The sequence below is a fragment of the Mustela nivalis genome, assembly GCF_964662115.1.
Source record: "Mustela nivalis genome assembly, chromosome: 5".
Classification (NCBI taxonomy): domain Eukaryota; kingdom Metazoa; phylum Chordata; class Mammalia; order Carnivora; family Mustelidae; genus Mustela; species Mustela nivalis.
Window position 1 is genome coordinate 19,124,338 of NC_139024.1, and position 21,700 is coordinate 19,146,037.

A 21,700-nucleotide genomic window follows, 5' to 3' on the forward strand; every position below is an offset into this window, starting at 1 on the left:
GCATCATGTTAGGAACTTCCTCAATCTTTAACTCTTTTAGTCCTTTCAATATTCTACTGGGGAATAGGGTTTATTGTTGTTTATGTAACATAGCCTCGATGACCAAGCCAAATGTTTTGGGTTGCTCATGGGTGAACCTGGGAGCCGGAGTATATATTTTATCAGAAGACTATTAGTAAACTTAATGTCTTCATCACAGAGCCAAATGTATCTCTTGAGCAAGGCTTCCCTTTTCTATCAGGGGAACACCACAACAGCAATCCTGGAAAGGTCACGCAGCATAAAGGAAGAAATATCACTCCTAGAGTACTTTCACATACAGGATATCTTACAATATGTCAGACCACCATTAAACACAAGGAGTTTGTGTGTGTGTGTGCATTTATTTGCTTTTCTAGGTCATTAGAATTTCTATTCCTGACCTAGAAAAGAGATGTAAATATCTATATTTATTCTGGTACCTCTTACACTAATAGATGTTTAACTCTGATAATACCTGTAATCAATTCTCAGGAAGCAAGCTGTTTCTAGAACATCAAAAAGTGCACAGGTATTCCTTAAGCTAAGTGTATAAATGGTTGAAATGTTAAAAATGAGGGATTCTGCGTTTTTTGATTAATGCTGATGTTTGAAGCAAATTTACAGAAGTGCATATAAATGAAAAAGCAGATTTATTTGGATAAAATCAAAGTATTTATCAATAAAGTCCTCTTAGATGCTCAGAGGAAAGACATTGTAGAGGTATAACATGTCATTATTATGGTTATCATCACCATTAACAGCTAGCCTAGTACTTAACGATTTTCTTCAAGTTGTTTTATTGGTATTATTGGCATTGACTTTTTGGTCTTGGTTGCAATTAAGGCATTACAAGCTGCTGATTTGTGTTAGCTCTGGGAATAAAAAGAAAACAAACCAACTAAGCACTACTAAACCAGAAACTCTTCAAGAAGAGCAAATTTTTCATGCCTGAAGGATACTTTCATATTTATTTCTAAATGTACCATTTCACATAAATTAACATGCCAAAAAGGAAAGTTGGTCATATCAGAGAAAAACAGAAATTACGCTAGATCTCATAATGTGAGATAACTCTGGGTGGTTATGAGTAATAACCATAGTTCAGGCTGCGTTAAATTTTAATTTCAGTAAATCATGTCAAAAGAAATGACATTATCTTGTTCAAAGTCAGAAAACCCAGTGCTTCTGAAATTGGTTTTCTGGAATAGGTCCATATGGTTAGTTAATGTGATTTGATACTATCTGGGTGGTGTTCTGGAAAGTAAACTTGCTTTTTCTGCAAAGAGAAACCAGATTCCAAATACTCGCCTAGTTCTTTTACTGCACATCGATATTTTGTTCTACTTTCAATTCTTTATGGACATAGACATTTTGAATGATGGGATGTTTAGATAAAGTGATATAACCTGAAAAAATGATTATACTGTCAAGTGAAAAACCCAACGTGGATAAAAAGCACAAATGGTCAGCAATATAAAGGAACATGACTTAGAGGAAAAGTTCTAGTCACATATGCACACACAAAAAGAGAGAGAGAAAGAAAGAGAGAGAGAGAAATAAGTAAGTAAGTAAGTAAGTAAATAAATAAATAAATAAATAAAGGAATCCTATTAGTTACAAACTTATGAAAAGAAAAAAAAACAACTGTTGGGAGAAGTACAAAATAATTATAGAAATGTTCCAAGTGTTACAATGAACTCCCTTGTTATCAGGTCTTAGATGGATGATTTTACTACTTAGAAACTGAATTACAAGCCTTGGCAAGTGAATCCCAATAGGGGAAAAAGCAAAACAAAATTCTTGGCAATTGGAGAGTATTGGTAAACTAAAATTTCAAATTAAACAATATTTTAAGGGGAAAACCGCCTTTAATTAAAAACTAATTTTATACAAACTTTTCAAAATAAGCCAAAAAAAGTTTCTACCATTTCTACCTTAGAAAATAAAACCAATTTAATCAAGAATTTCTTTGATAATTGAAATGTCCAAAAGGATTGTTATTTTAAAAGTAAATTCAATTTTTGAGATAACAAATCTATAACAGCATTTTTTTAAAAAATTGAAACATTCTGATGTTTTCTTCAGTGTGTGCAATTTCTATTTCTTATTTTGCATTTTCAGTTTATTGAATCAAACAACGTATATGTATTGTGGGCCAAATCTCCTGGAGACTGCTGTATAGATAGACTTGGGATCTCTATTCGTGTTCTTATTGTATCGATGTTGAGGTAATATTTAATTCTAATGTCCCTTATCCACTTTAATGTCAAAACAGCCCTTGTCTCAAGATAGCCATTGAGATGAATTTCTTTTGTCAGTTTTAATGACAGAAACATTCTTAAACTATTTAAGACATTGAAATTTTGGTTGGATACCATAAAAGTGCTGAGTACTCACTGTTACATAGTAGTGAGGAAAATAATGGGAGTGGTCTTATTACATAAATAAATGGTATGTTTTTGCTATGTGGAAGCAAAATAAGATCATGGAGTACCATGCAAAGGATGGTTTTATCATAATTGGTTAGAGAGAAATAATGGGAGTTTTGTACCTTCCCTTGGCACATAGGACAGAAGTTCAACGGAAAAGAGCCTAGGCAGAAGCAGTTAGCCCCATACTCAGAGTATTCAGGCTGTGAGCAAGTGTCCGGCGTGGATCTTTCTTGCTTGTATAAGACAAGCTTGCAGAAAGTTCAATAGAATTAAATGCAGAGGGAATCTAAGTGAAAGGTTTTAAAAATTCACTGATATTCTTTTTTTACTTAATTTATTCACTATTGAATTCTATTGATAATGGATTGATGGCAAAAGGTAAGTTCCTCATCAAAATCTTCCCTTTTGAAGGTGACAGTATAATATGAAGCTTGAGGAAGACTGATAGGAATTCAACTTAATTTAGACTTCCTCCTGAACAAACTGTCCAAGTTGTTTGAAATAGACAACCATCCTTAATAACAGCATCCTCTTTTTCTTCCTTCGTTCCTTGGTTCCTTGGTCTGGTCATTTCCTCCCTCCTTCCTTTGTTTCTCCTTTCTTCCCTCTCCCCCCATTTCTTTTCTCTTTCTCCTCCCCTTCCTTCCCCTTTATCCTAAAGCTGAGAAGAGGAAGATAACACCCAGTTGTAAATTCTGGATAATCAAAATGTAATTCATCAAACTGAGAGAATTTCTAACGTGAATGTAAAATACATTGTGTTTTCCCTTGGGTATTTAAGTATAAGGAATGGTTTGAATTTCAGAACATTGGGCCACTTTTTTGTTTGTCTGTTTGTTTGTTTTTCCTGCTGATTTACTCAGAGTCTGCTCTATAAAGACTCAGAAATTTGATATGAAACTAGAATTCATTACTCTTCAAAAAGCCAGGTGTTGTTGGAAACAATTTAGGCTGGAAAAATTAACTATTTGTAGACATAAATTCAGTTCAGTTAAATAATATTGGGGAGTTTACTATGTGCAAGACACAACACTAAGCCTTGGGGGTAAAAAGATAAGTTGGACATTCTTTCAGCGTCGAAGAACTTAGAATCTGGTGTGGGACACTAGCAGGGAAGGGGAAGGTGAAAATATTTTCCAATTTTCAAAAATGTATTTGTGTATTTTTTGCTAATCTACTTTTGTCTTTTAGTACTGTTTACAAAAGCTTTCTAATACTTTTTAAACTAGAGTTTTGAGCTTATGAAAGAGATATTTCTATGTTCTCTAGTTTCACAACGCAAGATGAGAGGCATCATTAGTACATGTATTTTTTTGCAAGATGAAAATATCCTCAGGCTGGGACTAATGGATAATAAGGAAAGCAAAATAAGTAAAAAGTGCAACACTGATGAAAGAGGGACTGAACGTCACACAGACACATTAGCTGGTGTTGAATGACAAATGATAACACTGTTGGGTCAGTTTCAGGGATAGTGGCGGGGGGTAGAAATGAGGAGCCCAGATAGCCATGGGTGGGGTGAGTCGCTAAGGAGATTTTCCTGGAACTTTTATTTATCTTTGCATTAAAAATAAATACATAAACCCAAATAGTGCAGATTTTAAAAAGAGAGAGAAAACTATAAGCCTTAAAATAACATGGGCCTTAATTACTTTGCTTTGGTTAAAAAAATGCTCCATATTAATGGAAGGAAGGCTATTTAAGTCATGCTTAAGAAAACAGGACATATGACTTAGTACAACAACTACCCAGAGCCAAAAAACAAAACAAAATAAACAAATGAACAATCAAGAACATTACTTTTCTACAATGTCTACTTATGCAGTAAGATATATATAAGGGCCAGAATATTTGTGAGGTGGGTGGTAGAATGACTGTGGGGAACCAAGAATGTCCTCTTTAGATCTGAGTTTGTAAAGTATCTTGATAGATGCCAGTATCATGGGGAAGATGTCTGTGGTCAAATAATTTTGAAGGATGTTGAAATAAATAACTAAACAGACTTGTTTACTGTAGGACTTAGTTTAGACTTTAATATATTGATATGCCCTGTAACTGGCCAGGAGAGGACGATAGTACCAACATTCCCAAAATGCATTCAACTACAGAATACTTTTAGAAGAGCTCACAGGAGAAATAGGTTCTTGGGATACAGTTTTAGAAATTTCTATGTTAGTACTGAGCATATGGAAATCACAATTATTTCTCTTTCTTTTTAGAGGAAAGAAATGAAGCCAAATTAATTATCTCTTGGGTCCAACATAGAGATAAGTTATATGTTGTCTTGATATGTGTCTAGTTTATCCTGATCTCTATGATATATTATTCTTCTTCCCTGGCCCCGTACCCCAACCCCATTCCCAACTGGTAAATTAGGAAAAATATAGGATATATTTTTATATTATTATTTATATTATTATATATATATATAATATATATTTTTTTATATTAGGATAAATATAGAGGATAAATATAGAGTCCTGATAAACTGATAAGACTTAGGCAGAGGTTAAAATTCAGAGTTTTTTGAAGTTTGATTTTAGAAAACTTGAATTACAACTGAAATAAGTTATATAAGATAGAGATTGGATCATGTGACCCATTCATTGCTAAATTCAAGGGGCATCTCCCTGTGATGCTCTGGTAACACAGGTGACGAAGAAGATGTGGTACCTTCTTAGGAGCGTAAAATTTGATGAGAAAGGCAGACCCATGAACATGTAATTTCAGTGCAATAAGGGAAGTGATTAAAAGAGGTACATACATCTCTTTGCTTTTGTTCATGGCATTATCTCTCCTCAAAATACAGTAAACCTGAGCCCTCATCTGCACCCTTTCACACATATTAGATGTTTTAAGAGTGAATTCCAGAGCATGTTCTCTGGGAAAAATTTTCTAGACACCTTGCCTCCTTCCTATTTGGTATTAATTGTTCTCTACATTATGTTCCCATAGCACTTTCCCTTTCCTCCATCAAAACCCCAATTTTTCGAAGTGTGAGTTGACTGTGTCTGTCTGTTCATCTTCCTCCTAGATTGGAAGATTGTTGAGGGATGATATTGTCTTAGACATTCTTATAATCATCACTGCTCAGACAGAGATTTGCTTGAATAATGCAAGCCCTCAACAAATGTTTTGTTCATTGATTGGTTGTTTTTGCAATAAAATGCATTTTATTTATCTTAAATTTTTACCATTGCATAAAAATCATTAATAACCGAAACTAGAGTTTAGGAAATATTTAAGATTTTATTTTATAAGTAATCTCTACACCCAATGTGGGGCTTGAACTTACAATCCTGTGATCAAGAAAAGCATGGCCTACTGACTGAACCAGCCAGGCACCTTCAAGAAAATTTTTAGAGGCAAAAAAGGGTAGAATGTTCTTCCTATGTCATTTAATATATTTTATTTTATAATTTTATTTTGTATGTTTTACTTCCCTGTTTTCTCATTAAGTAGTAGAATCTGAGGACAAGTCAGAGGAAATAGGGCATGGCCTATGTAGTTCATTAGGAAACCCACAAGAGCTTTCTTATGAACTAATAGTCCAGTTCGATTACCAGGCAATTTTAGCAATTACAGAGAGAAAACGAAGGCTGAAAGGAAGTCCCTTACAGAATGTTTAGCACCAGTCTTTTTTAATATCTTGAGTTGTAGACAAGTCCCAAGGTGTCTGAGTCAAGCCTCGGAAAAGTAAGATTATTTTAATCAGCAATAATTAAATCAGCAAGAATAAAAGCATTTGTTTCCATCAATCTCACTCAGACTTTGTGGACTTTGAAAGAGATTTAAATATATGAAAGGATTTTTATCTGTTTATCATTCAAAATCAGTTGGTTTATTAAAGAGGACAAAACAGTTGAAGTAGGGAATCATAACAACAATACGCGTGATTCTTAAACATTTAGGATGATGGCAAACCCAGTTATTTGGGGTTCATAAATTATCAAACCTACATAACGCAAGACAAGTTTTAAAATATAAATATACTGCCTCATGTTTTTAACCTTTAAAAAGGGGGTATAAATGCCTCAGGCTAAGTATAGGAATAAATACATAACCAATTTTCTTTCAAAGAAAACATATCAAGACAAGAAAGTCTTGTCAAACCTGTAACTGTTTTGGATTTACTTAAGCCAGATTTTAAATCTAGATAATCTCTGAAAGAATTATGTAAAGCAGGAATGAGCACATTTTTTTTCTGCCAAGAGTTGGGCAGTAGATGTCGGCACCAGAGTCTTTGTAGCAATTCCTTCATTCTGCTGCTGCAGGGCAGAAATAGCCATAGATCATACGGAAATGAATGCTCCTGGCTGTATGCAATAAAACTTTAATTATTATAAAAACAGGAAGTGGGCCTGAAAGCATTGATACTGCTGTACGTCAAGATGACCTGTGGGAAGTGACTGAATGTAGGAGTAGACCTCTTCAGTTATGTGTGGCCAGAACAGCAGTCTCCTTCTGAGAACTGCTCACCCTTCGCTCACACTGTGCTGTAGGAATTTGGGCTTGCACTCTTTCATTTGATTGAGAGTCTTTTTTTTTTTTTTTTTTGAGTCAATCCTTTCTTTCATTGAGTCAATACATTTGTCTTTGGCCTAAGGTGGTGTGGGTTGTACTTTTGTTTCTTGTTCCTATGGAAGTCTTGTCCATAGAAATGAGTAGGCACCAACTTATGGAGCTGGAGATGAGGCCGGAAAGGGGGTGACAATAGCAGTTGCTTCTGGGTTTACCTGGTCACACCAAGGTCAAGACCCGAGACATCTTCCTGGGGAGGCTTCCTGAGATTGCATAGGTGGTTAAAGCAGAGATCCTCCCAAATAGAGGTGATTGTAGAGGAATCGTCTTTCCCTTGTAGAATCCCCCAAAGAGCTCTCCAGATAATGAGATAATGACACTCTTGGGGGTGCTATTTGGCATGCTTGCCCTACGTAGAGACCACAGGTTGTAAACTTGATCGCTTCTCCATGCTGGGCTGGAATTTACACGGGCTTACCTTTTCTTCAAGTGTCATAAACATCCTAATCCCTTTGGAAAGCATTTGTAAAGAATAATATTTTGTTTTTTATAACATCAGTGGCCCCCTTGCACTATCCCGAGCAATATGGTCCTTGAAAAAATTTCAGCAAAAATGAGTAAGAGCCATCCTCAGCTGTGCCTGTTTCTTTTTGTCACTTAAATCATTGTCTGCTCCCACCTGCCGTGAGTCCTTCTCATCCTCTCTCCTGTGGGTGGTATATTTCTCTTTCAAGGAAAACTTTGAGCCATCAGAGCCCCTCCATGATGGCAGGGGAATACTGTGACTGCTTTATGACTGGGTGGACCCCCAAGTAGGGGAGTCCCAGTAGCCAGGTAGCCAAGTAGGCTATTCTTGGTCAACATTCACCCGTTCCTCAATGCACACAGCTCAGCACACGGTGTGTTTATGGAAACAACTTTGTGGTTTGTCAAACTGCAGTGAGGTCGATGTTGATTATTTTACTGGCCACTCCCACTGAAAACAAAAACTGTGGGCTGATGGCACAGCAACAAGTGACTAAGAGGTATCCAAAAAGATGATGACTAAAGACAAGTTGAAATACAAGCTGGAAAGAACTCTAATTGCTTGTAGGTCTTCCTGTATGATTATTTAAACTTGTTCCAGTTAATGAGATCTGTCAATGGTGATTGAGTTAGTGGTTAAAAAAAAAATACAGACCTGCTTCGCTGAATCGGAATATGAATTATGCCATCTAATAACAGACTCTGATTTACTAAGTGACTTCCAACTGCAGTATAAAGATAGGTTTCTTCTTTGCTCCTTACAACAATCCTTTGAGGTAGGTACTGACTCCATCTTGCAATGAGGAAAACCGAGGCTTAGAAAGGTCAAACAAGTTCTTGGCCGCACCAGTGGCAAACAACGCAGCCAGGAACAAAATCTGTGGAAGCACCAGAAGCAATCCTTATTACCTGACAACAGTAGAGGGATCCTCAACTTACTGACCTTTTTCCGGTGGGGACGAGGGTTATTTAGTTCTCATGAAATTTGCATCTTTGCTGAATGGATTTGCAAATGCACAATGCAGAGTTTGTCTGAGAATCCTAATCAATGTTTTATCCTCTAGAATGGCAGATTTTAATCAGTAGCAATTTCCTAAATTCTTTCCCTCTTCAGGGAGAGATCTTTTTGGTCATCACCCCTTGGTGGGGGCTGCTACTGGCATATCGGTACATAGAGGCCAAGGTTGCAGTTTGCTGCTGAACAACCTACAATCTATAGGACAGTCTTCTCTAAGTAAAGAAGTTCTCTCCCCAAATGTCAATAGTGCCAAATTTGAGAAGCCCTATTCTAGATGCTGTGGAAATTAATAGCAAACCCTTGGAAAGATGAAGAACTTGGACAAGCAGTGCTCTATATCTCCTCTCCTCAGAGAATTTTCTCCTATCTCCAGCAGCTTTCACATATCAGCCCCTTTAGTACATATCTCCAGCAGGACTAGTCTGGGATATCACTGAATATTATAAAAAAGCTAAACTGGTATCAGCGCAGTGCTCCAATGCTTCAGAGAAGTGAACTTCAGGACCTGTATTCCTTGTTTCTTTTTCCATGTTTCTTGGCAGCCATGTTCTTTTTTTAACTCTTAAACGCTTTTTCCAAAAACTGGCAACTTCTAAAACTATGCCTCCTCTTCTGAAACACAGTATTTACTTCTTTAAGTGTTCCATGTAGCCAGAGTTCCAAACACAGAGCTTTCTACATTTGTTTCTCATCATTTTTGACAATTAGCCTCCCTTATTTCGATAAACATCTCATTCTTAAAGAGTAGTTCTTAAGTACCATTTATTTTTTCCTGGGTGGAGTAAAGATTTCCCATGAACAAGCATTTCACATTTTTCTTTGCAAAATGTTTTTCCAAGTATTTAACTCTGTGGGGAAACCTATAGGATAGACAAAAAAAGGATGTTTTGAGAGTTGGAAGTCTTCTCTAAGGTCTTAAATGCTAACTCTTTAGTTTCCACAGTAAGGAAATCCCCCGCCCTCTGAAAATAGTCTTGTCTTATACAGCTTCCCTGCAACACAGGCTAATAGCATTCTTATAGATAATTATCCAGGAAATAAAATATTTTAACCTATTTCTATAAATAAGTTTGACAGCCTTTTACTATAGGAACAATTTCAGAAATAAAAGACAAAATAAGAAAAAGTTAAAATGATTAACTTACAAATTTTATTAGAAACAAGTAAACAATGGCAGTGTACTGTTCCTTTTAGCGACCAATAAATTTAATCAAATAACGTCATTTCTAAGTCCTGGGAACGAATGGAAATAGCTGTTTATTTTAAATAAGTTTTAAAAGTCATGTCTGGGAGTGCCCCTTGATTATGAAATTACCATTTTAGGGACATTCCTACATTGGTGTTGGAGAGACTGCTTCTAAGGCAAAAGGGAATTGGCTTACCAACAAAGAACTTGTGATCTACATGTAGACAATGAAACCACAGTCTACTCACTTCATCCTAACATACTCAAAATAAGACAAAGCCATGGCACTGAGTCTCTCTCCTTCTCAGGTCTTCACTGTCCCCATTTTAGGGGTGACTTGTGTATCTCTATTTCTTTTCAAGAGAAAGGAATTCTAACATTCAAAATATTATGTTAACTTGATTGCATTATGAATGGACACACAGAACAATACTTGCCAAGGGCCTTGCCCCCAGAGTTGGCCCTGACAATAACAAACGAAGGAAATGCCTTTAAGCTTTTAAGTTTAGGAGATTGGCTTAGACTGAGTGGTAATCTTTGGCCCCCATTGCCCTGAAAGCTGAGAAACAGGGTTCTTATGTTTACATTGTGTTCCTCACTAAATCAAGGTCATAGATGCCTCTGTGTGTGTGTGTCTATAAAATGTATAATAATTATATAGCTTACAGGCAAACTTAAGCAAGAGGTATAATACATAACATGGCTGGATATATCGTTTATTTGCTCTCAAGGAACTTCTCATTAAAAACTGATCATTAATTTAGTCTACCTTGTAAAACACTGGTACTCCTCCTTTTCTTCCTCCTGTCCTTTCTCTTCCTCTTATTCTTTCTTCTTCTCCTTCCCCTCCCCCTTCTTCTTTCCTCTTTCTCCTCCTTCCTCCTCCTCCTCCTCTTCTTCTTCTTCTTCTTTTCATTGGCAGTCAAAATGGGGAGATTTAAGGATAGATCTAGTCCTTACCTCCAACACAGTGTGAATTTTATGAAGAGGTTTTTTATAGTCTGGATTTCTTGGTTTGTGATTTTATTGGCTTGCACAGCAGGCTGTTCCTCCCTGGAGAAATTAAGTCTTCAGACTTCTGGTTGGCAAAATCTTTGAGTCCCTCCGCTGTGCTCCCCTTGGGGGATGGAAATGTCCCAGGTTGGTCTAGAATGACTTCTCTCCCTGAGCAATGTACTACTGTTCCAGGGGAAACTGCCAATTGGCAACCAGACATGAGTGGTCTGGACAATTAGCAGGCTTCTGTTCAGTCCTTGGTCCTATTAACTGCAAAGCAAGCATGTCAGTTGGATGAGATAGGAATTCAGGCATGTGAAGTAACTGGCCTGGATCCAGTGACAACACCAAAGGTAGCTGGGGGCAGTGCTTTAGTTCCCCACCCCAATCTCCATAACATTACCTCCAAACATACCAAATGCATAGAAATCTAAATCAAAACAAACAGTGAACTTGCTATGCGTACAAATTCAAGACAAATCTGTAGTCCTTCTCTTCCAAAATGGTTTTTTGTCCTTAACCTCTTTTTATATAGTAATGTTGAAACTACTCATGATAATAGCTGAGAAGAGAATATTTTCCAGATTAAAAAAGAAAAAAAGAATTACGGTTGTTAAGCTTGTTCACTGATCTTTCCTTAGTCGTATTCAACCTCCTTGGATTATGTAACTCCTGAATAGAAATGTTTCCAAGCATGAAAAATCTACAGAAGTCTTAATAGTTTTGGAGGTTATAAGAAGCTGAGCAAACACTCTGACCAGAGGTGTCTTGGATAACCAGAAGAGACATTGCAGATTAAACTAGATTATTAACAGATGGTAAACATCTAGAAAAAGAAACCATGATTGTTCAGAAATTCCACTGAAAACAAATCATACCAAAGAAACACCATTTCCTATTTAAATGAGCTTTGTTGAGTGGTAGATTTAAAAAAAATGCTACAAGTACAGTGTTTTATTTCAGTAGGACATTTGATAGAGTTTCTATTGAGGTAGTTGTTGTATAATAAAACAAGCATTGGATTAGAATCAGAAAAATGACCCTATTCTCCCATTTATCAGTTCCATAAGCTTTCACAAGTCACATAGTTTTTCTGAAGCTGGGTTTCTTCATCTCTAAAATAAGCATATTTATTCATGAATTTTTAATCTCATTCCAAAATTACTGGTTTCTTGAAAACAGGATTAAGAACTGTGACTTAGATGAAAATCTATTTAGATGGAGTCACAGTAAGATAAAAAAATGAAGCTCATGTGAATTATACCTCAATAATTAAAAAATAATAATAATTAGGCACAACGACCATTGGTCATAGAGCAATGGCAAGTTTATAGAAGGGTCCTAGTGGGTGTCCAACACAACTCTAAATTCTATCCTGCTCCACATATTATCAATAGATGTAGAAATCTAGAAGTGATAATTCTTAAAGCCATACATAAGTATGGGAGGAAAGCTTCTAATTATAGAATCCAATCATCAGAATGGAGTTAAGACAAACTGAGCTAAGACACAATACCAGGTTTATTGTACATAAACATATCATTATGTATAGACATAGTCTTCAAATCATAAAGTATCAGTAACATTATTCCAAGATGGGAGGTGACTATAATAATAGTTCAAGAATAGTTCAAAGCACCGAGGAATGTAATTGAATATAAGCCAAATGGGTGAAAAATTTAGAAGATTTTCAGAGTTCCTTTCTTCCTCCACTTGTGCAAATATTTTGCTTATTTCACTTAAACACTTGTTGAGTTTTCTCAGTTCCTGCCCTTGCAGGACTCACACTTAGCTGAGAGGAATTATACTATAATGGAACCCACATTGTAATAAAGACATGTAAAAGGGACTGTTGGAGATGAGAAAAGAAGGAGTGAGACTTTTTGCAGGTGTGTATATGCATGTTTAGGTGTGAGCGTACCTATACAGGTCAGTAGAAGCTATAAAGACAGGTTATGCAGAGTTGGGCCCTGAGGAATTAATTGGAGTCATCTAGTTGGATAATGTGGGGAAAGACATCTCAGATAAAGGAGACAATGTCATGGCAATGAAGGCATGTTTTAGGAGTATTAAAAGTTTGACATGGCCAAAGTATAGACTGATGAGTTGTATTTAAGGCAGGTTACTTAAATAGGAGTCATAACTGGGTTTATGGTTGAGAAAAACAATTCGAAGAGCTCAATATTACACTAACTGAAGCAGGGAAACATTTTAAGAAGTAGGGGAGTTGGTAGAAGTCCTAGCCTCAGTAATTGACAACAAAAAGAAATAAAAGGCATTTGAATGGGCAAAAAAGAAGTCAAAATCTCACTCTTTGCAGATGATATGATAATTTATGTGGAAAACCCAAACATTCCACTCCAAAACCGCTAGAACTCATATAGGAATTCAGTAAAGTGTTAGGATATAAAATCAATGTGCAGAAATCAGTTGCGTTTCTATACATAGAAATATGTATTTCTATAGGGTGCAGTCACTCTAGAAAACAGTATGGAGGGTCCGCAAAAAGTTGAAAATACAGCTACCCTATGACCCAGCAACCACACTACCAGGTATTTACCCCAAAGATACAAATGTAATGATCCAAATGGGCAATGCACACGAATGTTTATAGCAGCAATGTCCACAATAGCCAAACTATGGAAAAGAACTAAGATGTCCATAAACAAATGAATGGATAAAGAAGATGTGAGATACACACACACACACACACACACACACTGGAATACTATGCAGCCATCACACCCACAAAATCTTGCCAATTGCAATAACGTAGATAGAACTAGAGGGTATTATGTTAAATGAAATAAGTCAATCAGCGTACTTGCTTGGGCAGCACAAATATGAAATAAGTCAATCAGAGAAAGACAATTATCATATGATGTCTCTGATATGATGAATTTGAGAGATGGGGTGGGGCATCCTGGGGGAAAGGGAGGGAAAAAAATGAAACAAGATGAGACTGGAGAGGGAGACAAACAAACCGTAAGAGACTCTTAATCTCAGGAAGTAAACTGAGGGTTGCTGGAAGGTTGGTGGGGGGATAGGGATAGAGTGATTAGATTGTGGACATTGGAGAGGGTATGTGCTATGGTGAGGCCTGTGACTTAAGTAAGACTGATGATTCACAGACCTGTACCCCTGAAGCAAATAATACATTATGTTAATTTAAAAAAAAAAAAAAAGAAGGTGAGTTGGAAGTCTTTGTTTAGAAGGGATAGAAATCTAACATTACCTAGTTTGAACATAATAGAGAATTGACTGGTTGCTATAGCCAAGGTAGATGTAAACTGCCCTTGACAATGACTCCATAATGATCAGTGCCCTGAATGTCATTTGGATTTTCTCTGTCTCTTGTCTTTACTTCTCTTTATGCCAGGTTCCTTCTCTCATGCAAATTTCTTTATTAGGCTTAATCTGTGACTACTGGCAGCTGTCTTGCGAGAGAGTTTAGAAATCTGGTGTGAGGGCTCTGTTGGCTGGGTTTGGGTCATGTGTTCATTCATGGAAAAAATTACTGAGGCTATGGGATGAAATGCTGACAAACTTGGGGGTCACCTACCTATCAATACCTAGCTTCAATTTCTTAATTGATAACAGAACCCTGAGTTTGTTAGGGATGTAGTGGGCCTAGCATCATGTGATTGATCATGATTAGTTTAAGCCAAACATTACAATCTTACTCTGTTTTTCAAACTTTTTTTTTTTTTCACCACTGGAGTTATCCTCAAAACCTACTTCATTCTGATAAGATTCCCATGTCGTAGGAGTTTCTAAAAACTCATTGATTCTCTCCTCTGCCCCCACCCCTGCCCTGGCCACTGGGTCTCTTAATGAAAGGGATTGGACTTGATAGGGACCCACTTGATAGAACAGATATAATGCCTTGAACCATAGTGGCCAACTAGTGACCATAAATTGCCATTTATGTGGATATTCCAAGGGAATTGGTCTTAATTTTTTGAGCCACTGTAGTTAATGTGCACTACCTACCTCCATCATTCTTGTTACATGAAAAAAGCAAACTTGGTTTGCTTAGGCTACTGTTAAACAGTTTTAGTTACTTGCAACTAGATGCCTTTCTGACTGTTATGTAGTACTTCTAGTCAAATACTGTGGCCAGGGAGGTAAGATCAAGCAAAACATTGGCATTTACTGTTCAGAACACAAGTATAATAGGATAGAACCCATGTCCCCTAAAGGAGAGACAAGGTATATCATAGAAACAGTCGCTGTGGGAATTGCTGTAAATGGGACAGATACCCCAATCTGAATTTGCTGTAGAGATATTTGGAAGAATGACTGACTTTATCCAGCCATAGGATCTGGACAAGGACAGAGGAAATGGGGGAGGGAAAAAACAGGGAGTCTATGAGGGGCATGCACAAGGGGAAATCAAAGGAACTTAATGCAGTTTAGGTGTGTGGTAGTTTAATTAATGTTAAAGAACACAGGCATGTAGAGGACATTGATGACAGAAGACTATAAACAGGTGACATTTTAGTCAGCAGTGATGGAAGCATAATATCGAATTTAAGGAATGTTAAAGAATCTGCTCTCTCATTGTCATCTGCTGTCTATATTGCTAAATATCAAGTTAATTATCTCTCCTCCTTCAAATCTCACTTTCAATAAGATATAAGTAATTCACAAAGAAGTATACATTATTATAAGATAAAATAAGTGCAAGATCAATAAAAATTGAAGCAAAGGGAAAGTCAGTACAGAAAAATAAGAGGAAATGTTCACAGAATGTGTCTGACATGAAGTCCAGTATTCATGCTTGGGCAGACCAGCAGGGACAGTAGAATAAGGTGTGGTGAGGAGAGACCCCTAAATAATGATTTAGATTTTCTATCAGTGAACTAGGATGAGAACCACTTATAATAGTTGTAACATTCACGTTATTAAAGCAAACTGGGTATCTAAAAGAAGCACCACTCTTCCTTATATGCAACCAGAGAGTGGTTTCTCCCAGCCATTCCCAAAAAGGCTTTCATGCAAATATATGTACATAAATCTAGGGACAGATTTTATAGAAGTGTTTATCATAGTATCCCCCAGTATGGGATGACCGCACAATATCAGGTACAGTCAATATAAATTAACCTTGGGGTTTGGAGCCAGGTAGACTAACAGCTCTGTGCTACTTTACAATAGTCTTATGTCTGGGAAGTTATGCTCAGTTCTGGGACATGTTTTACAGAAGCAAATTACCATTTGTACAGCACCTGTTACATATTATATTTTTTGTAGCTGCTTGCTGAATGAATATACATTTGAATGAATGCATGAACATTTGTAGGAACAGAATATATTTCACTTGTTTAAGAGAGGCTGGTTTCCCCCTGCCCCCATGCAACTGTATGTCAATTATCTATCTTTGATGAAAATGTGAGTTCAATGAGGACAGGAATTTTGTCTTATTTGTCTTTATAGCCCCAATCATGTAGAGTGTCTGGCATAGAACAGTAGTCAATAGTTTTTTTAAATAAATAAATGACTGTGTAAGCATGCCTCTGATACACACAGAGCTGTGTATGGGAGGAAAACCAGACTGATCTATAATCTTGTCTCAATATAATTTTATCACAGGTTAAGGTGGAAACATAAAGCAACACTGGAGTTTTGAGGCAAGATGCTTATCACTGGAAAATCACCAGGAAAAAATGGTTAGAGGGAATTTGTGCTTTTTTTTGTGGCATATAGAACTACATTCTCTCAAGTGAAGTAAATAAGGCTCAGCAGCCCATGTCTTTTCCCTGCCTTTCAGACTGTAATTAGGGCAGGTGGTGGTCCTCCATTTGATTCCGTCTCCTTGTGTACTGGAATAGAGGATGCCTGTTTGGTGTTGATGTTAGAGGGGAAGGTACACATCCAATTTCCTTGTCATCTTGATGACTGATCCTCCCAATGGAAGATTTTATGAAAAGGAAGAAAAACTTGTATTTTCCAAGTCTTTCAACTTATTCTCCATCTTTGGAGACAGCATGGTCCGGGCTCTGGAGCCACAGGATCTGAGTTCAAATGTTCACTTCACCACTTACGCATTGTGTGACACTGTGCCAACGAACGTAACTACTTGTGCCTCATTTTTCTCGTTGGTAAAGGAGAAATAATAATAATACCCTTGTGAAAGGATTGTTTTGAGGATTAAATAAGTTAATTTATGCAAAGCAGTTAAAAGTGACTGTCCCATAGTCCTCAAGGGACATTACCTAATATTATGACTGCTCACAGATGCTTTCCTTTTGCCATGTTCAATATAAAAATATTTATATTTAAAAATAAAAATATTATCACATATCTACTATGTTTAAGACATTATCAGACTATATATTAAAATTGCCCTAAAGGGGCAATTATAACTTACTTATAACCTACTTGTTGAACAAAGTACAAAACTCACAGGGCATAGGAACACATACAGATAGAAATAGGAAAGTACACCGCAAAGCAAGCAATATCACATGGTTGGTAACTTACTATTTTGCAAACCACATCCATATATAAACAATGTCCATACTGGAAATATAGAAAAAATAAATATGTAGATGTATATATTTTATTTTGATATTTCTTTATAGTGTATGCTGAGAGAACAGGCAGCTTAAAAAAGAAACAAATACAAAAGCAGAATAAGCAAAGATTAAGGTAGACCTGAAGTCTCCAAAGGTATGAAAAATTACAGATTATATGGGCCATTAATAAATGAGTAAAACATAAAACAGGCTTCCAGCATTTGTGAAGAATTACTCTTGGAAGCAGATAGGATGAAAATGTGGTATGAGTTTATGAGGAGTTTATGTATGTATCTGATCCTGGGCCAGAAGCAGATTCCAAGCATATCCACAGAGTTGGTTGCACATGTGAATATCCTGGAAAACTCAGCCATAATTCTATTTCCCCAAGTTGCTCAGGCCCTGACTGAAATGTTCTTGGAAACATAAATATGTAGAACACTGAAGAAATCAGAACGAGTTATAGGATTGTTTTTCTACAGAGAAATGTTTTAATCTTTGTAGCAAACAGGGTTAAGATTTCCCAAGATCTGTTCACTATATTCTGATTAAAATCCTAATAGTATTAAGAATCATTTACCTTTCTACTAAAACAATTTAATAGCTTCCATCTTATGCAAAACTATAGTTTGTTTTACACACAAAGGAAACAGAAAGAAAATGGAAAATGCCAGGCATTAAGAGAGTTAATCTGGAAAGCCTAGCCACAGAATTCCAAGTATTTTAATGGATGTTCTTGGTTTTCCTTGGGTTTTAAGGAAAATTTTGTCACTTTTATAACAGAAATCACATTAGTTTTTACAGGCTATTCTGTTTAGAGTCAAAGGTTCACAAAACCTTTAGGTGAGAGGAAGCTTTTAAAATCCCACCTGCACAGAAATCTTTCCCACAGCTTGGCTGACAGTTGTTTATCCCATTTCTAGCTGAGTCCTTCCAGTGATTTAATAAGTACCTGATTAGTACACAAGTCAGCCCATTCTATTGTTGAATACATCACTCAAATTATGCTTTGGACTTTGAGTCCATATGAGTCCATATATGGACTTTGAGTCCATATGAGCCCTTGTAAGAAATTGAGGTTTTAGGTGGTGGTTGTTGTTGTTATTGTGTAGTACGCTTTTCTGATTTTTTTTCGTTCATCCAGGATGTTGTTTCATGTGTGACCTCTGTTCCAGCCCAGCTCTTCACTCTTGTCCTCTTACCTATCTGCCATCCTACTGGCTTAAACCTAGATGGTTCTTATAAGGGGGCCACTCTGCTAAATATAGCCAGCTGTTATTGATGGTTACTACTTTGGAGCTACAGTTCTACCAGATCATCCATCCCAGGTATAGAACAACATATTTGTGTAATTCTCTGTAGCACTGGCTATAACTTTCATCAAGATTTACCAAAGATTTGGGATTCTTTGCTATATGTTTGTCCTTGAAAGCTACAAATCATGGAGCTCTTACAAAGCACACCCCATATGGCCCCTGGTTTTCTTCCTGCGGCAGCCACAGTTCAGTTCAGTCACAGCCCAAGTGACCTGGGGCCCAAATCTCACTAGGCCAAAGAAGAGAAAGATATTAACCCCACACCAATCTCAGGTTTACATAATTCTATCCCCAAACCAGTATTTTTTTCTAGGCAATTACCTTCTGAGATTCAAGAGCAATTCGGTTACTATGTATGACCCAGTATCGACAATTTCCTGAAGGGTGGGTTTTTCAGTTTGAGGAAATGCTAAGTAAAGGAACTTCTATTGGGAAAAGTCCTTGCAGGAACAAATAGAACACAACTGTGGTTAACTAAAATGGAAAAGAAATTTTTCGGAGGGAATATAGGTGGCTTCCAGAATTAGACTTAGAAAACAGACCGTGACCTGTAGTGACTGGGGTAAAGGGACAGCTGAAGTCCAGCTGCAGCTCGGATCTGGGTAAGAAGTTGTCCTTGGAACAGCCACCTCTGGATACCTGTGTCAGCCATCACTGCCAAACTTTCCGTTCCTTTTACCTTTAGATCTGAAACTATCTGAAACTACCTTTAGATCTGAAACTTTCTACCATACTGTTGTATGGTAGAAATTTCCACAACAAATTAAGCGGATCTTTATTACTCAACAAGTAGCCCCTAGCTACATGTGGCTATTGAGCATATGAGGTGTGTCTGAAGAACTAAATTTTAAATCTTATTTATATTTAATTAAAATGGATTTAAATAACCACATATGATTTTAGTTACCATCTTGGATGACACAGCTCTAATCTATCAGAGCCTATTATCTTGGGATTGTTAGCTGAAATTTTCCCAAGAGTGAGTCACTTTTCCAGGTGTAAAAAGTGCCACCCATGCTTCTTTTCCTGGCTCCTAAGTCTTCATATATTCAGCCTATGTGAGAAATGACATGATTTAGGTCAGTCAGTCAGTATAGAGAGTGGCCTCCCCAAAAGCATGGTCCATCAACCACTCTAGGGTGGCTTCAGTGTGTCTTTCCATCATTTGTCAAGGCCAGTAACACCTAGTGCTGGAGATAATGATAAGAGCAGTGGATTGATCCATGTTCGTAGGGTCTTAGTTAAATGTTAGAGCTCTAAAGCCGGACGTCCTAGATTAGAATTCTGGCTCCACCATTTACCAACTCAGTGATCTTAAGTAAGTTATTTAACTAAGGTATTTGTTCCTCAGTGTCCTTGATCTGATGAGATCACCTAACTCTAACAGTAGATAGATAAGTTTGTATAAAGCACAGGAGAGCACCTGGTACATAGTAAGCTCTCCATGAATATTAGCCATTATTGTCATGGATGCCACAGACACACAAATGATTTGCAATAAAAGATCCGGTGGATACTAATCAGTTTTCCCATGAAAGCATGAATGAAAAGACTATGAGTCATAATATAAACTCAAAAAGGTAAAGATGCCAAAAACTCTGGTGGCTGGGCAACAGTTACCTTCTAAAATAGTTGAGAATGGAGACTGCATTGTAAAAGATTGCCTTCTAAAGACAAGCAACAAAATACTTAATGATGAAACTTCTATTCTGCATGTTGAGAGATTAAAAAAAAAAAAAAAACACCTCTAAAGTCTGTAGATTTAAGGTTGAGAGTATGGAAACACACACAATGAAGGAAACGGTGCCAGTGGGACTAATCTGTGCTGACTCCGAGAAACACATTAGTGGCTTCAGGAATTATTCCTCTCATTATACTGAGGGTTTTTATTTTTATAAAAACAGAAACCAAAAATGCAGAAAAGAACTCTAGTTTAATACATGGAGTATTGCAATGGTGAAAGAAACTATGCTTGTCTTGTGTTTAGACATTTATTTCAGCCTTGAACTCTGCTTAGACCTCACTGTGGGCCTTCAGCAGCTAGCATTTGGCAGCACAGAATCTTGTCTCGGGCAAGCTTTTTCTTTTTCCTTTGCAAAAAGGAAGAAAGAAAAAATACTCAATAATCCTAATCTCTCAAAAAATAATTTCCTTTATTTCTGAAAATATTTAAAAAAATTTGAAATCCTTGCTTTCTTTCTAAAATGATTTCCAAAAAATAGAAATCTTTGCTATACTTTTTTTTCTGTGCCTCTAGAAGACTTTGTATTATGTAGCCAGCACAATTTTCCATCTGGCTTTAAAAACAAATATTTTATTTTAGTTTTCTACCATGTATTCTGTAGGCAGCAAATGAAAGAGTTATATAATACGACTTTATTCCACAGAAAAAATGAACCTGGAGATTCTACTTCTTCATATGAGATCAATAAAAGTGCTCCCACATGCCTGTGTATATAAATTTTGCAAGTCTTTTACACATGTGTTTCTCAAATGCCACTAGCTCATAGAAAATAATAAATCCCCTACTTTTCTAGAAACCAAATCAATAAGACATGGAATCGTCATCAGTCAAGAGCCAAGTACTTTGAAGTATTCATACATACCAGCTGGGAGAAACATACCACTGCTACACTTAAACCTAAACACGTGGACTGCATGATATTACTGGAAAATTGGATATATTAAGGTTCACAATTTCTTGGAGCTAACTGTGTGTATTTAGGCAATTTTTAGGATCATAGAAAGTAAAAAAATATATATATATCTAAACTGATGCTTTCTTTCTTTTTTTTTTTTTTTTTTTGTAATTGATTCCCTAAAAGAACAAGACTTTCTAGGTATATTTTTTAAATAGGATGTATGTTTTGAGTTGATTTTCTGACAACGGAGGTGAGTTTTCCTCAATACTTGCATATAATGGTTCTAGGAGTTAATAGCACACATTGGCAAGACAGCTGGCCAAGGCGAGAAGAATGTTTATTCATATAAAGATAACATGATCAGATCACAATGAACCTACAGAAAGTTCACAGCAGCACCATGTTATAGGCAAAGCATGTGAATAAATCTGAACCGGAATGATTACAATTATGTGTGTTTTTCATGATCCTCTTTCGAGTTGAAAAAATCAAGAAAAAAGTCAACTTTATATACAGAATTTT

At 36.5% G+C, this 21,700-nt stretch overlaps 1 long non-coding RNA gene across 2 annotated transcripts in view; it reads left to right on the plus strand.

Moving 5' to 3' along the window:
- LOC309864072 overlaps window positions 1–21,308 on the plus strand; it is a 38,281-nt gene extending 16,973 nt beyond the window's left edge. Inside the window, exons 3-5 of one of the 2 annotated variants that reach the window (XR_014311370.1) lie at window positions 16,295–16,371; window positions 18,396–18,548; window positions 21,074–21,308. This is a non-coding gene — a long non-coding RNA (uncharacterized lncRNA). The remainder of the gene's footprint in view (window positions 1–16,294; window positions 16,372–18,395; window positions 18,549–21,073) is intronic. The other variant, XR_014311371.1, reaches the window with a different exon arrangement.
- Window positions 21,309–21,700: the final 392 nt, after the last annotated feature.